General features: G+C 55.0%; 1 protein-coding gene across 7 annotated transcripts in view; it reads right to left on the bottom strand.

Annotated features, from left to right (window-relative positions):
* DIS3L2 (DIS3 like 3'-5' exoribonuclease 2) overlaps window positions 1–16,709 on the bottom strand; it is a 321,790-nt gene that overhangs the window by 8,056 nt on the left and 297,025 nt on the right. The gene's annotated exons all lie outside the window — the stretch shown is intronic.

The following is a 16,709-nucleotide window of genomic DNA, read 5'->3' as shown; positions in this document are numbered from 1 at the left end:
CGAGGAGTTGGGCAGAGTGGGGGGCTGGGTCACAGTCCTGATCTGGGGCAGGAGGCCCACGTGCTGCTCTCACACCCAGGGCTCTGGTGGGAGGACAGGTGGATCACACATGTGCGTACAACCTCTAGGAAAAGGCTTGGGTGTGAGCTGGTCCCTACACTTTGCGGGAAAGCGTCCTCCCTTGGGGAGACTCTTGGGCCTTGCCCAGCTTAGGGGAGACTCTCCTCTGCCTTTAATCTGAACCCCTAGTCTGCAAGTTCAGCCCATACTTCTCCCACAGAGGCAGGAGAAGAGGGAGGAAGCTCTGGATGGCCTGGTAGCAGCTGGAGGCCCAAGGTGGACTCCCCCTTCCTGGAGGGGCGGATAGTACTGCAGGTTTAGCCTCGTCACCTGGCCAAGCTCTTGGAAAGAAAAGCAGCCAGTTGAGGGGATGAGACTGTGAGTGGGCAGAGTCCTGCATTCCCCAGCCTGGGCCTGCCACACAGAGGTGTGGCCCTGGTCTGCCAAGCTGTCTCCAGAGCACCTCTGACTCCCGACAAAGCCCTCCCTATGAGGTGGAAGGGCTCTGGAAATGCTCCAGGGCAGATACAACCAGGGCCAGGCCTGGGCCTTGGGGGGAGGCCAATCCACGTCCTGCACGTCTAGCCTCTCCTCTGTGGGGACCTCACTAAGCTGGCCCACAGCCCACCGCCCACCGTTGGGCAGGGATTGGACAAAAGACTTAAGGTCAGGCCTCAGATGGCCCTTCTCCCTAGCAGGAGGCCTGTGTATGGAGTGAAGAGTCTCTTCATTCACACCAGTTTGCAGTAAGTCTTTTAATAGTGATAATCCTGCCTCCCACCTGACATCTGTCTTTGTGCTGACAACCCTTGAGTTCAAGCACTTGAACCTGACCACCAAATCTCCTGAGGCGAAGCCTCCATCCTGCTCCAACATGTTCTTGCTTTAGGACCCTGAACAAGTCACAAACCTTGTCTGATCCTCCTTTTTCTTGCATGTACAACACGGATAGTAACAGTACCTGCTTCACAGGGTGGTCACAGAAACCAAGGAGTAAAACGTGCTTCAAGGGCAGACCCTGTGCCTGGCGCGTCACAGGCCCCAAGACCTGGGAGCTGCTTTCCTCTCTCTACCTTTCATGCTAAATGGCCACCCTAGAATCTCCCCATGGTGCCCTGGGATTGTCCTCCCTGCCATTTGTGTCCCCTCCATTGACCTTCCCATGCCTCCCCTGGAGGCCACCTCCATCCCTCCTGGGCACTAACTGCCCACCCAGCCACTTGGCAACAAGGGCCAGGTTGTTCTAGGATCATCCATGTCACAGTTGAGCACCATTTGACTCTTCACATTTGGTTTCATATTTAGACCTTGTCATCCCAAGAGGAGTCTCAGTTTCTGTTCAGTAAATGTCTAATTTGACTTATTTTCTGTTGTTGGTCAGACACTGCAAATCATTATCTCCTAAATGCATAAGATGTACACATTCATTCATTCATTTGTTGTTCAGTCAGCAAACAGGATTGTGTGCCAGGCAGTTCTAGACTTGTCTCCCCAAGCAGTCCAAGTATCACTGTGGCAGGGGGCACAGGGGCTGACCCTTGAAGCCCCACAGTCTCCAGTTCAACTGCAAGCTTGAGGCGTAAGGAGGGAACACCTGTAACCTTGGGGCTGACCCTGGCCTGCATTTTGCTAGTGTGGCCAGCAGGGGACAGCATGGCCCCATAGCAGGGTTGTGGCGAGCTCTGGGCTAGGGCAGGCCAAGTAGCAGGGCAGGCAAGGCTGGGGGCTCCAGCCTGTGCCCCCACCCCCTCTAACCTCACCCCGACCCCTCAGGTCAAAGGAACTGAATGCCTGGGGAATCTCCCCAGACAGAGCCCTGCTCCTGCTCTTAGTTCCTGCAGGGGCTCCCCAGCCTCGCCTCTCATGATCTTGAGTAAGGAGGAGAAGCCAAGGGCAGGGACGGGGAGGGTGGGGCTGATGCCCAGAGCCCCAGGCAGAGGCAAGACCTCATCAAGCTGCTTCTCTAGTGACTCCACTATTTGTCCTCCCTGGTCCCCGGTATAGTCCCTGAGTTGCCTGAGGCTGGTGAGAAAAAACAAGTAGCTCTTGTTAACCTTGAGAAGGAAGTCTGGAGAAACTTTGGTCGCAGGGGCTGACCTTGGACAGGTCCCTTGGTGCCTCTGGGGGCTCCACATCCTTGAGTGTCTCAGCCCCTCCCTCAGGACAGGGTGGGAGTTAAGAGGGCAGCCTGTGGGACTCTCTCCAAGACAGTTCAGAGATAGAGAGCATTCCGCCCTGGGATAAACGTCAATGTCATCAAACAGGGTGGTGGCCCAGGAGCAGGAGCCCAATTTACCGGGTGCTGCCACAGCTCATTAGTGCTCCTGGATAGCTGCAGGGACCATTTCCCCCACAACCTGTCCTTAAATTCTTCTCCTACCTGCAGGTGGGGGAGGGAGGGGTAGAGAAAAAATGCAAAAGTGTGAGCGTGGAAAAGTAGAAGTGGGCCCTGAAGCCCTGACTGGTCAATCCTGGCGACTGGCCGGGGGGAGCTGGGAGGGCACAGTACAGATGGCAGCAGGCCCCCCAGCACAGCGTGGGAACAGGAAGGATAAGCCAAGCTGCCAGCATCCAGACCCCACTGAGTTCAAGATTCATCGTCAAAAACAGGGCCAAACAGGGCCGGGCACCCGGAATGGGGAAACAGGCTGGCTAGTACTGAGACATGGACGGGTAGATGTCACTGCTTTCTTCTGGGGCCAACAAAGGGATCCCTCTTACTGGACTCCAACAGGTCCCCCTGATGGGTCAGTTCTCTGAACCAGCCAGCAGGGGGCCTCCCAGCATCTTCCTTTTGCAGGACCCGGGACATGGCAGGAGCAGCTTAGAACCCAGGAACTTCTGGGCAGGGAAGACCTTAGCCTGTGAAGTGCAGCTCCCCAGCACAAGGTCCAAGGGTCTCTGTACTCCCATTCAGTGTGTTTTCCCTTGGCCTAAGCCAGCTCTCGGGCCAGGGCTTCACTCCGTCCCGGAGAGTGAACTCTGCTCTGAGGGAACGTGAGGAGAAGAGGGGCTCCCACAGCTGACCCGTCAGCAAGCACCCTTCTCCCTGATCTCCTCCCCGCTCGAGGGGCAGGGCTGCACACACAGGCCCACAGCCAGACCTCAGACGATGCTCCACCCATCCTGGGTGGATAGGACGTCCTCTGAGAACAAACTGCACATACTGTGGTCTGAGAACCCAAGCGGGGATGGAGCCCTGCACGCTGCCCTGGCCTCAGACCTTGCTCCCTAGTCTGGGTACCTGCCCTGATCATAGCCCAGCCCCTGCCCCCAGCCTGCCACAGCTCTGTGGGGGTGGGGCGCTGGAACTCAGGAACTGCCTGACAACTGCTCTCCATGGGGGCTCGGGAACAGCTGCTGGCCAGGATCACCTTCCAGAACAGCAGGCCAAGTCCTCAGAGACAGGGCCTTTGTCCCAGGCCTGGCATCTGCTGAGCCTCTGGAGCTCAGTGCCACCAGGGGCCCAGGACTCCGGTGTTCTGGAGTGGGCTCTGCCGTGACAGACAGCTGAACGGCGAGCAGGGGGCCATGCCAGATACAAGCACCACAGCACTCAGTCCGCAGCCTCTCCCCTACCTGTGCTCAGGGCCATCCCATGGAGGAGGTGAGCAAGCCTAGAGGCGTCAGAGTCCTCGCTCACCTGCTATGGCAAAGGGCAGGTAAAGGCCACAAGCAACCTACCCACAAGTACACACGCTGCTCACACGGCAAACATGACTTGACTAGAATGGGGACTGGCAAAGTGTGTTAATGTTACTTAAAGAAAAACATATAAATTACATGAAATAATAGGACATTACTTTATGTGATTTTTTTTTATAGGACATCCTTTTGCCTTTAAGATGCTAATGTTCATTAGGACATGACGAGAAGAAGGAGCTAGTGGGATGTGGCATTTACTACTCACTGATGACTGAACCTGTTTGTGTCACATCTTAAAGGACGATGTTTGGGAAAGGCCACTCTACCTGGCAGGGGTCAGACAGTGGCTAAATGAGAAATGGGCTGAAATGTCTGCCCTTTCAGAGGAAGGCTGCCCATCCTTGCCCATCAAGGAACTGGGTGTGTCCGTGGCCACAGAAGGGCCTCTGTTGGGGGCTGGGGGTATCCTGGGGTGAGGCTCTTGCTCTTCGCCTGTCCTGAGCCACTTCCTTCCTTGTTCCCCGAGCACAGACCTGGACAACTGGAGAGGAGGAGAGGTCCCTGGTTCCTAGCTCTGCCCTTCAGTAGCTGTGTGATTTCAGATAAATTTCTTAACCTCTCTGCATCTCAATTTATTCACCTGAAAAAATGGGATGCAATCTTCAAGTGCCTGGTCTTCAGTAAGTATTACATTATTATTACTCGTACTGCAGAAGTGACTGGCCTGGGTACCCAAACCCTAGGATGTGGGCTGAACACAGCAAGATTCTCGAGGCTTCCCGCCCCAATGCCACCACCTTGGTCCAGGCCTCCATCTCTCCTTACTTCTAGCCACTCCTTGCTGTTTCCATCTTCACACCAGTGTGGTGCATTCTTCCTCAAAGGCAAATCTGGTCATGCCCCTCTCCTCACTGAAGCCCTTCAACGGCTACCACTGTTCTCAGGATAGTTGCACCTCCGGGTAAATGAGGTTTTCCAGGCCGCCTCTTGTCATGTGCGCAGGGTCACCTCTCCATTCTCCCTGTCTCCCACTCCTCCCATTCCAGACATACTCAATTCTTGGGGCTCTTTCCTCCTTCCCTCTCTTTGCACAGCTGTTCCCTTAACCTGGAGCCCTAGACCATTCTCCTCCCATCTCTCTTTCCCAGATGCCCCTTCCTCTGGGGAGGCAGCGTGAGATGCCCACTTGCCTCCTATGTGCCTCCTGGGCGTCCATTCCCACTCCATCACACACACAGCCTGCACGACCATAGTCTGTATCTCCCTCCACACCCCATGCCACCTACCCTGGTCCTAGTGGGAGGCCTAGCCCAAAGGAGACCCTTAAGTCTGTCACAATGAAGGGTTCCCAGGATGCGGCACATTCAGGAGTTGAGAGGGCTAGGTCCCACCACCGTGCCCTTTTCACACACACATGCTTCGACCCCTAACACTTGCTGCTCCAGGTGGTGGAAAATGCCTAAGAAAAGAGCTCTCCCGAGACCGTTCCCAAACCTGCGAGAAAGAAGCCACAGCCCCTCCCTGCTCTTTCCCATCCCCTAGTCCACGGAGCCCCGGTCCCCACTGACAACAGGCTGCTGGCGTGTTATTTAAAAATACCCAGTCAGGGACCTCCATCTGGAGCCATTCATCTGTCTTTTCTCTTACTCACCCTGAAGCCCTTTGGGAGCTGCTGCTGTGGGTCAGTGTGGGGAGAGACAGAAGAGACGCCCATGAAGCCCCTGGGACAGGTGACCCAGGACGGGCCAGGTGCAGCCCGTTCAGTCCTCCTGCAGCCCTGGGAGGTGTTTGTGTACCTTTCTAATGTGTGGGGAAGCTTAAAGGTGCAAAAAGGAAAGGTGATCAGGCCCAAGTCCCACAAATCCCTAACCAGCACCTGGAGTCACCACCAGGTCTATGTGACCTCGAGGCCCTGCTGCCACCAGAGAGCCTTGGCCTGCCCTCCCAGCCTTGTGGGGATACGCCCACAAATGCAAGGTCAATTCCAAGAGATAGCAAAGGGCTGGGAGATACTTTACAGGGAAGGGATGAACAGGGAAGGTGTAGAGGAGGAGGGAAAAAGAGCAGCAGGCATGTCTGGAAACTAAGGAACTAAGAGAAGGGAGAGGAGGGCTCCAAGGTTGGGGGGCAGGGACAGCCCTCAGAGGCCTGGGGGCAAGACTCCAGGATGGGGACCTTGTAGGGGGCTGGGGAGGTTGCTGAAGGAGGATGGCCATGAAGGGAAAATCAGTTCAGTGGGCACAGAGGGACCAGAGGCTGGTGCAGGCAGGGGATGCTGAAGATTCTGAGGCCAGCAAGAAAAGGCAGGTCTGGCCAGAGTTCAGGGATACACTCAAGGTGAGGCTCTGCGAGTGGGTGACCCTGTCATGGGGCACAGAGGGGCAAAGAGGGAGGGAGCTCAGAGGGTGACGAGGTGGCTGAGAAGGGGAAGGGGGCCTGAGAGGAGGAACCAGGTCCAGCTGGGGAGTTGTCCACCGGGCAGAGGCCGTGGTGAAGAGGAGGAGGGGCTTGGATGGGTTGCTGGGCTTGGCAAGCAGGAGCGTGTGGCCATGGCCGTGAGGAGGGGGAAGCTGATACAGAAAACAAGGGTTCAAGAGTGAGGAAGGCCGTCAAGCCTGCAACTCTCATACATTTATTGGTGAAAGAGGCAAGGGTTACTTTGAAAGGAGGTGACAAGAGCCTCTGTGATGTTTTCTGATTGCTGGGTTAGGTTTCCAAAAGGTCTCAATATGTTTTCACAGAGAGAGGAGATAACGGGGAAGAACCTGGGGGTGAGAACGTGACCAAGCAGCAGCCTGGCAGGGAGACTCCCCAGGGAAGCGGCCTGATTTCCTCCCAGCTGTGCACTCCCAGCAGGGGAGGCTGGGCCCCGAGGTTAAAGGGGCAAGGAGGAGGCTTGTCTGAGATGCCCACTGCTCGGGGGGGGGGGGGGACCCTGCGGGAGACCGTGTGTGAGAAGCAGCTGGTTTACCTCAGAGTACTGCATGAGGGACTGTCCCTAAAACAGTTTTCTCAAGTCCCCTGGGCACAAGAAAGACGAGAAAGGCCCGTACACATCAGTTCCACAAAGACAGGCCACCTGTAAAAGGCCCATGGACGAAGCAGCCTCGGTGGGCCGACCCCGGGCTTGTGCCCTGTGGCAAAGACAAGCACAGTCCAGACCGAGGTCAGCACCGGGCTGGCCGCGCGGAGCTGGCTCTCTCTCCTCCCGCAGATCCCCCATGGCCCAGCGGAGGGGGGCTGGCACTGGCGGCAGGGTCTCAGCCCAGGCGTGGTGCTGACAGGCAGGCTGCACTCCTGACCTGCCGGCCAGGGCCCTGGCCCTCGGGCTCTCCATTCCTGTGCACTTTCCCTCTCAACCCTGCCTGGCAAGAGTGGCTGGGCCTCCAACGATGTTCCTCTTTCAGATCCATTTTACCAGCCTAACCAGATGAGAAACTCACCCCACCCCTTCCCTACCCAGAATACTCAGAAAGTGGCTTTGGAAACGATTGGGGAGTTGGGCAGCCAGGGCAGAGTGGCATGGCTGTTGCCCAAACCTGCAAATGCATCAATTTTCAAAGACCAAAAGCAACTGAGAGACTAGAACAGCCTCTTCTGCCCTAAGCCACCAGGGCACTTGTCGCAGCTCTGTGGGAATCTCATGCAAATGGAACTAGGCTGCTTACCGAGATTGTTCAATTAGCTCTTGGTGAAAACTGCTAACTCGGAAATTTGATAAGAATTGCTCCCAACCAGTCTCAAATTCATTTCTTCTGAAGACTAAATTTTCCCCACTTGGGTACATCCTCACTGCAGGCTCGGGAGCTCTTGGGCTTTGCACTGGCCGTGAAGGCAGCTGCCACACCTCTCAAAACAGCAGTGAGCCAGAGGTTGGCCCCTTCTCTGTGGAGGAGCAGCCCGAGGGGATGGAGGCGGTGGTCACCCTCCAGGGGGACCCGCTGCTCTCCCAGCGGCCCCAAATTGAGTGTAATGTGGTGGAAAATGCAAGGGCCCCGGGAGCTGGGTGAGATGGGAAGTCAGTGGCCCGATGAGCACTACAGTGGGAGCTGCTGCGGATGGGGAAAGGGGAAAGGAGTGTGGTGCCGCTGTCTCCCAGACCGGGGGGAGCTGATAGCCTTGAGCCGGAAAGTGGAGGCCTGGAGAGGGGAGCTGTAGGCAGAGTGGCCCAGGGCTGGGGGGCACACCAGAGGAAGGGCGGCAGACTGACCGATGGGCGCCCACCCACGGCTGGCCCTCTTGAGGGGAGGGTGCTGTGGCCGTGGCTCGGGCCTCTCGCTGACCCCTCTCCTCCTGGGCTCACTGCAACCTGCTGAGTGTTTTGGACATTCCCATGAAACCACAGGGAAATGAATGGGGCCGAGTTCACAGGCATGGAAAACCCCAGAGGAGAAGGCCTCTGGAGCCAGACATAACAGGCCCTGCGGGTGAGGCCGGAGCCAGGTTTCCTCTTCTGGGAGGCTGAATCCACTCCAGGGCCTTTCTATAGGTTCAGCGTGCGGGGCCCAGCGGCAGGAGAAGGCACGTTTCAGCTGCTTGTTTTTCTAGCTCAAAAGGAAGTCTCCAGAGGCTACGCGGTCAGAGCGGGGCCCTCGGGCCCTGCCAAAGGGAGGCCCAGTGGCTGCGGTAGGGAGGGGGGAGGGGACCTGCTGAGGAGCCGGGTTGACAGGCAGAAAGCCCTTTGTCAGCGTAAAGCTACAGAAGCCTCGCTCCCTTCCCAAGGTTCAGGGCTCTGCTCTCAGAGGCACCGGCAGGCCTGCAGGCAGCAGCGGCCCTGGGCCGCGCTCATGGCAGAAAGCTCCCCCTAAGCAGAACCAGGTGGCAGTTAGCGCTGTGCGGCCTCGCAGAGCTGGGTAATTAGGGCTTGCTGGCTCTGCCACGGTGTTGACACACATGCCTTTCTCCACTTTCAGCTGCTGTCCAACTGGAATTAGAACCGCTGATCAGAGGAGGTGTGGCCAAGACGCACAGAAGACTGGCCACCTCTGGGAGCCACCGTGGTGCCCCCAGTGACTTATCTGTCCTGCTTGGACTCCCTGGCTGGGGTCCCTTTCATATCCAAGCCCAACAGGGGGTGGGGAGCTGGATCCATAATCTTGGATAATGTACAGGGCTTGGACAAGCTCAGTGGGGACCAGATGGGTCACCACTGATGTTGGGAAGGATCGATTTTGATTTAGAAATTAGGCTTTAGGCACAGAAATATTCGAGAAGTAAGAGCGTTATGGAATGCACAGGTTCTTTCTCTCACATATATCACACACACAGTCCCCCGGCACAGCGAATCCGCCTCCAGCAAGTGCTGTAGGCGCATCTGCATTTTTGCAGGACGACCAGAGCTCCTACGGAGAGGCCAGCTGCCCAGGGTACACACGCCATCAGGGCCTGGAGCACTGCTGGGAGACTAGTGAGTAGGTGCCCTGGACAGCAAGGCCTGTAGAGGGTCTCAGCACTGGGGAGGCCCTGTGGTGGGTACAGTGAGCTGCTTCTCCACCGGCTCCGACAACAGAAGGGGTGGGATCTGAGAGCCCCCAACACATTGACCTTCCATGGGTACCTGCTCCGAGGCCACCAGGAGGAGAGGGACAGGCGGAAGGTGTAGGCGGATGCACACTGGCAGGGGGACCTGAGCCATGAAACCACCTTGGGAGGCTGCCTGGGCAGACTGTGCCAGTTCCGGTCATTGCAAAGGGTCTTGTGGGGTTCTTCACAACCTTAACATTCCCTTTTTGGTTTTGTTTGTGAAAAAGGCCCAAGAGTGGGCTACAATTCCAGCCACACATGTGGGTGGTATCAGCTTCCTCGAAGACAACATATCTTAAGAAATCTTTTGGGAAACATCAGCCCTTCTTTCTCATCCTGGGCCCGAGACAGACCTGATGATCATCCTGGAGCCAGAGCCACGAGTTTTTAATGCCTGAGGCGGCTGGGGCTGGGGCAGGGCTGTGGGTCCCAGTGAGGGTCTTCCTGCTTTCCATGCTCCGCAGCCCTCTGCTCAGTTCAGCCCAGACAGCAACCAGGAACTGCCCTGTCAAATACCTTCTCGATTATGCCCCTCAGCTCCTAGCTGACACAAATTCTATGTTCTCCCGCTGCAGCCTCGCTCTGGCTCTGCTCACCTGGGTCTCACTCACCTGCACCTGTGATTCCTTTACTGGCCCCTCCCCACCCCAGCCCTGACTCCTCACGGGCCATTCGTGCCTGTCCAACGCTCACCACTCTTGGGTGGGCTTAGCCAGCTCTATTTACCCTGATTCCCAGGGCCTGGAACAGTACCTGGCATACAGTTAGGCACTCACTAAATTTTTTTTGCCATTTTTCGCTTTGGCAAGACCAACACCTCATATTTCTACGGTGCTTTACATTGTTTTCACATATGACAGTCATGTGACCACCATTACAACTGAGGGAGAGGGAGAGAGATGTCGCCACCCCCATTTCACAGATGAGGAAACAGGCCTGGAGATGCAGCCCCATCCACCTAGCTGTCGAGTGGGGAGCTGGCCTAAGCCTGGCAGGGGTGAGCAGGGACCTTTGGGTGGCTCTGTGTAGGCCCAATGTTAGGTGCTTTGCCACTGTTGGCCCTTTCAAGTCTCACAACAAGTCTTAGACCCCCTCAAGTTCCTACAAGCAAGGGGAGGCTGAGTTATGTGACTCCCCTAAGCTCATAGAGCAAGGACACCAGATGCCCCATCCACTGTTTTTTCCTCAGGTGATCTTGTGTCACCTGCCTTAAGCTTTTGTGTATTGTTTGTTTTATGAGGGGGAGATAATTAGGTTTATTCCTTGATTTCCGCTTGGAGGAGGTACTGGGGATTGAACCCAGGACCTCTTGGGTGCTGAGCATGCACTCTACCACTTGAGCTATACCCTTTCCCCAAGCTTTCTAAGGACTAGGCAGTAGGGTTTCCTTGGCAGTTCCTGACCAAGGGCTCTGCTGACAATGAGGAGCCAATACAGGGCCTGCCCCAAGGCCACCTGGCACTGGGCACCCATGGTGGTCTGCCACATCACTACCGTCCTCCCTCCTGACTGTCAAGGTCACCTTCTGCCTTCAGAAAGGGTCGCAGAAGCTGCAAAGCCGAGGCCACTCATCTCCACCTGGCTTACCACCTGCCCAGCAACCTCAGACAGAGCCTTTTCCCCAAGGCTGTGTTCCCTGCTCCCGTGACTGACGCTGGACATACTGGGCAAGCAAACACGCCAGCCTACCTTCGGGCCGGGCCGGGCCGGGCTGGTTTCTGTAACCATGGAGGTCTTATTTTTAGCCTTTGCTTTATCTCTGTCTGTCTCCTGCTCAGCAGGAAGAAGACTCACTCCTACACCCCCATCTCCCCAAGTGAATGCTTCTTCCCATCTGCCTTTGGGGCTTGGGGCTCCAGCCTCCTTTTGTGTCTCAGTGTTGCCACTGGGATGAGCAAAGGTGCTGAGCACGTTTGCTTTTACTGCTCTGGTTGTCCTGTCACTGGCTAAAGGCTCGAAGGTTTTGCCTCTTTCATCTGTGGACCTCTTTTTTGCTGACACTACACCTGTTCCACCTGTGGAAACGTGCTGGCCCAGTGGATCAGAAGGGAGGGGAGGGCCGTCCTCAAGGCCATGGACATCCTGACCCTTAGACATTTTGGTCTGAAAGCCTGACCTGGGAGCTGCTGAGATCCCTTGGCATGCCTGCCACAAATCTTTCTAGACTGTCCCAAGAGGGTGTTTTCCCATTGAACTCTGAGCTGGGCAAAGAATTCAGGAACTTTTTGTTTGCTCTGGTGAGATCCACACTGCCAGAAGTGCCCAGCCCCCGACTGTGTGAAGGGCCCTCAGAAGGGCTGAGCGAAGGGCAATTTGGCTGCTTGCATTGAAGGCTGCAGCTCCTTTGGCCCCTGCACCTCTTACTGACCTGCTGCTGGCTTCAGCCAGCTTCATCACCAGCCACAAGGAAACCGGCACCTCTCTTTGGGCCTTCTCTTGGGTGACGGGCACCCACACTTTCTACGACTCCCCCTGGCGCTTCCACTCTGCTCACTAGCCCACCTCTACTGAGTCACAGTGGAGTTTTCAAGGCTCAGTTCAGGCATCACTCTTCTTGGCTCACAGTCCTCTGGGTGGATTCTAGCCCCAGAACTCATTGCTGGGTTGCGATGGTCTTTTTTGAGGCCAGTTTTCCTGTCTGGGGATCAGGCTTTGTCCATCTCTATTCCCAGGGCCAACGGCACATGTAGGTGCTGCTCAGTTGGGCTCAGACAGGCCAAGAACTGTAACGTCAAATACTTTCTCAATTATGCCTGTTTGGGGAATGAACGAGGCACTTCAGAGACAGGATTTGCTTGGTGCTCCACAGAAAATGCTGAAGGGAAAACAAGGCCTGTTTTGGGGGTGGAAGTGGAGCCCCCCAGGAGAAGGGCCTAGGGGAGGGGTTCAATTCCTGCAGCTTCCCTTCAGCTTTTCCCTGCTGGAAGGGAGGCATGTGAACTCAGCACAAAGAACCTAAGGCAGCTCTGCCAGCCTGATGGGAAGTGCTCAATTGGCTCTAATGAAATTCTTACCTGCCTGTAGATAGTCAGTCATCGCTTAGATCCAACACAGGGTGACAGTGTGGCTGGGGCTCATTTGTTGGTCACCTGATGAATGAATACTCTTACCCAGAGCAGCCCGCCTCACTCTAAATATGAAACCAAGCAGATTGGAAAAAAAAAAAACCGAAAAACAAAAAAAAACCAAAACAAAACTCCTGGGCTGTTTCCACTGAACTAACAAACTTGTCTTATCACCCACTGGGATGCGGCATGTTGAGTCTGGCAGAGCTCTTCATTAGTTATGTGGCTTTTAAAATATTGACCCACAGTTTTATGAACTAGGTTCAGAGTGGTTTAAATGGATATGATCCCATCCAGAGCCTCCGGGCTGCCCCAACAACGTCAGGTCCCTGCCTAGACATACACACAGCCAACCTCCAGGGCTCACTGGCTCTCCCTCCACACACTGGGAGGGGCGGTGGCGGTGAGCAAGGAGACTGCGAGTTTTCACCCCTGCATCTCTGGGCTGATGACAGCTCTCAGACACAGGCTGTGTGAAGACTTCCACCCTTTCCAAGTGTCACTCTCAACTCTACCTGAGACCCAAGGCCAGAACAATCTGGATCAGGCTCTTCATCCTGCCAGGTGAGCTGGGTTGATGGTAAGTCAGAAGGCAAGGCCAATGCATATCAAAACCTGACTGGACCCCATGATTCTACTTTCCTGAGCCAAGTCCATCTTTTAGGGTGGCCTGGGATGCAGAGAGGAGCCCTGCTCTTCCAAGACCTAGAGATGTTCTAAGAAAGTTCTCCAGGTACCTGGGAAGCTGACCAGATTTCTGCATCAGCAATGGCCTCTGGGAGCTGCTTCAGGCCAGGCCTGGGGCAGCCAACATGACTGGGAGGACCAGCCTATTCCATCCAGGCGTCCCTCAGGCTGAGAACTGCTCTTCCTGGCAGAGGCCACAGCACCCAGGGCTCTCTGGCCTTAGCCCAGCTTCCCCTACTTGGGAGGAGGCCCTGCCTTATGCCCTACAGAGCCCTATATGGTCCCCTGGCTGTGGCCACCCTTCCATAGTCAGGCCTCTTGTCTTTCCAATGTAGCCACTGTGGAGAGAGACCATGTTCCGAGGCTAATGGTGTCTATGCTAGTCCATTTCCCAGCAAATCTTTGTGAAACTCAAGCCCGGATCCTCATATGCCATGTCTGGGTGTTGCAGAATTACTGCCGACTTGTCATTTTGCAACAACACAAAGACCTGGCTGCTGGTTTCACCAAAACATCCTTACAGGCAAGTGCAGCTCAGGGCGGTGTCCACTGCCAACCTCACGCAGAGACTGGGTGCATGCCTCCACCATGGCCTTTGTCAGCCCTTGTGAATACACACTTGTCTCCCTCAGTGGGCTGTGCCCTTCGGGGAGGAGGGTCTTTCTTATCACCCGTGCTTGGCACAGTAGCTGGCACCAGCAGGCATCCAGTAGTTTGCTAGACAAGCAAAGGAACAGTGTCTAGATCTGGGCCAGAAAACACCTGCAATGTGTCCTCTCCCCAAGAGGCTTGTAGTCAGACCTCCTCAGGGCCCTTCCTCCCATGCTGAAGAATTTCCAAGGGGTCACTTTCTAAGTTTGGCAGTGGGAAATGACCCATATGGCACTTAACACAATTCTGAATATATAAGGGCTTCTTGAAGATTCCTGTGGCCCCAGGGCACGAGCTCAGCTTTACTGGGGCTCTGGTCAGTGCTGGCCTCAGGCCTCTAGGGAGCCCAGGACTGGCCTGGATGGGAAGGACAGGCAGGAGGGCGAGCTCCTCCCTGTGGATGGGCAGCTTGGCTTTATACCAGAGCCCAGAGGGCAGCAGCAAGCTCCGAGTAATCTTGCTTGTTAAAGTCAAGAGGGAAGGTAGGGAGTCCACCACACACTGCCTGCGAACATGGACGAGCCAATCTCTCTAACCTCCACTCTCCACCCCACAGGGTGAGGATTAAATCTGATACACTGAGTAAAGCTCTTATCTCTAGGCCTGGCATGCTGTTAAGTACTCCATAAATATTAAAAATTATTATTATAAAAACCTTAAGGTGACAAGAGTCTGGTGTCATTAGAAGATTGAAGAACGTCAGAACACAGAACATGAGGCGGGGAGAGAGCAAAGGCAGGCTGCTCCAGGCATTGTGCTCGGGGCCCACGCAGAGATCTTGTCTTTGCCCTTGGGCACTGGGGATCAGGAGATGGATACATACTCCCTCCTCCCCCTCCTCCCCACCCCCACAGCAGAATTCTCTTAGTCACACGCTGGTCTTCCCTTCGGCATTTATTTACTGAGCTCCCACAGCAGTGTTCTCAGCACTCTGATCTGAGGAAAAGTGGTTTTACACTCTTTCCTCCACACCCTACCCACAAAACCTCTTCCATTCTATTGCAAGGAGTTCATGGGTCATGAAGCCTAAGGCGGAGCCTGCCTCACAGGACACACAAGCAAAGTGCTGGTGGTCCTGAGGAGACAAACGCTTACATGGACAACGTAAGAATTAGGTTTGACGACACTAACAATTGGAAAATACACTAGAAAAATCCTAAAGGAGTGAAGAATTCCTTCTGCTTCAAGAGCAGAACACTGAAGAATCTGATGGTTTCCTAGAATATTTATGACACAAAAGATGGTGACCAGATAACTGGTCTTTCATCTACACCAAAGACTAACGAGAGGAAATAGACTTAGATGAAACTGGAGGGCTGTTTAGAACCAAAGAAGCATTTCCCAATGTGGCATATACAGTAAACAATTCAGTTCAAGTTAATTTTAAAAAGCACATCGCCACCTTGCTTACCTCAAACTCAATCATATACTCAATCTTGAGTATCTGAAAGGGGGCAGAATCAGGAAACAACCAACAAAGCCTGTGATGGCCAACACGGGTGGCGGAGCCAGGTGTTGAATGTGGCCTCACTCAGAGCCTTTCCTTTTCTTGAATGACAATTCTAACCACTAGACTTGGCTTCCTCACTGATTCCACACCCCCATGGGGCCTCATGCTCACAGCTGGGCTGAGACAGTGCTATTGGCTCCTTCTGGACAGTGGTGGAGAAGTGACAATGGGCCCTGCTGTGAAAGTGGACACAAGGACAGATGGGGAGGGCCTCAGTAATGTCAAGTGAAAACACACGGCACTGCGGAGGTGTTCAGGGCAGAGGCAAAGCCGCACAGCACAATAGAGCCCGAGGAAAATGAAAATGCTCTTGTATCACCAGCTAAACATTGTGAATAAGCCTAAATTACTAAAAAGGGCTGCATGATGTCCAGTTAACACTATCAAAGCAAACAGTAGGTCTATAAATTAAAATGAGAGCGATTCCTTCAGAAAGGTTCCAGATAGCTCGAACATGAAGGCATTTATGGAAGGATCACAGCTGGCACTCCGCTGAGCGAGACACTGAAGAGAAGATACCCACCAGAGAAGTGCAGTGTGAGGAAGCTGCCGAAGAGCCGAGGCTCCCTGGGACACAGACATCGGAGAGGACGCTGAAGGGCACATGTGACACTGCTGCCTCTGCGGGCCTCACTCCTGGGCGCTCCCCACAGCCTCTCAGTTCCAGAGTAATGAAAGTGGGGTCCTCAAGCCCAAGACACGAGCCATGTCCTCTGCTGCCCCAGTCCACTCTCACAGCTGGTCCCTACCCTACTGACCACCCTGGGCTTGGAGGACAGACACTGTGTGTCCCTCATCCTCTACCTCGGAGCCTGGCCCAGCAGTCCCCAGTGGTCCTTGGTTGTGGGGTCATGTGGTGCTGGCCTGGGGGCCACCTGCTGTCAGCAGAGTGATGTGTGTTCTGTATCTCAGCTAGGCTTTGCTGTGTTGGGTTTTCAGAGCAGCTGCATACGTTGGCCACTGCCTCTTTGTCTGACTCAACAGACATGGGCCGGGCACTTGGTCTGAGTCACCCTGTGAGATCTCTTCCCACTTGGGTGCCCACCATTGGAGAAGTGTGCTCAGAAGGGAGAGTAATTGTGTTCAATTCCTCTTCAATAAATGAAGCCGCCTCTAAGTGATTTATATTCATGATGGCCTTTGTCATCAAGCACAGCAACTCCCTCAGGCTCTGGAGGCTTCCTGCCCAACCACCAAGAAAAAGCCACAACGCCCCAGAGAGCTGGGGAGTGGCAACGAAGACAGATCAGAAACACTTCCCCACAGAGAGCACGGCCAAAAGCTGAGAGAGCCAAGCACGTTCTGGTCACCTGCCAGGCAGTTGCAGGAGGTGACAGCCATGGGCACCTTTCTTCAGGCTTGGAGCCAGTGCGCAATCCCGTGGCCCGTCTCTTGTATGGGCTAAACCCCCAGGAGTATCTCAGGCCTCTGTGGCCTGGGCCTGGGCGCTGACTTCCAGCTACCCAACAGAGGGTATTTACAGCAGAGGCATTTGCTCCTTTAAGCATCTGAACAGACCCTAGAGTCTGGTGCAGCATTCTGGCACGGAAGGGGTGCAGGAACGTGCC

This window comes from Camelus dromedarius, chromosome 4 (assembly GCF_036321535.1).
Source record: "Camelus dromedarius isolate mCamDro1 chromosome 4, mCamDro1.pat, whole genome shotgun sequence".
Lineage (NCBI taxonomy): Eukaryota > Metazoa > Chordata > Mammalia > Artiodactyla > Camelidae > Camelus > Camelus dromedarius.
Note: the sequence above shows the minus strand (reverse complement) of the source record. Positions and strands in the feature narration are given on the sequence as shown.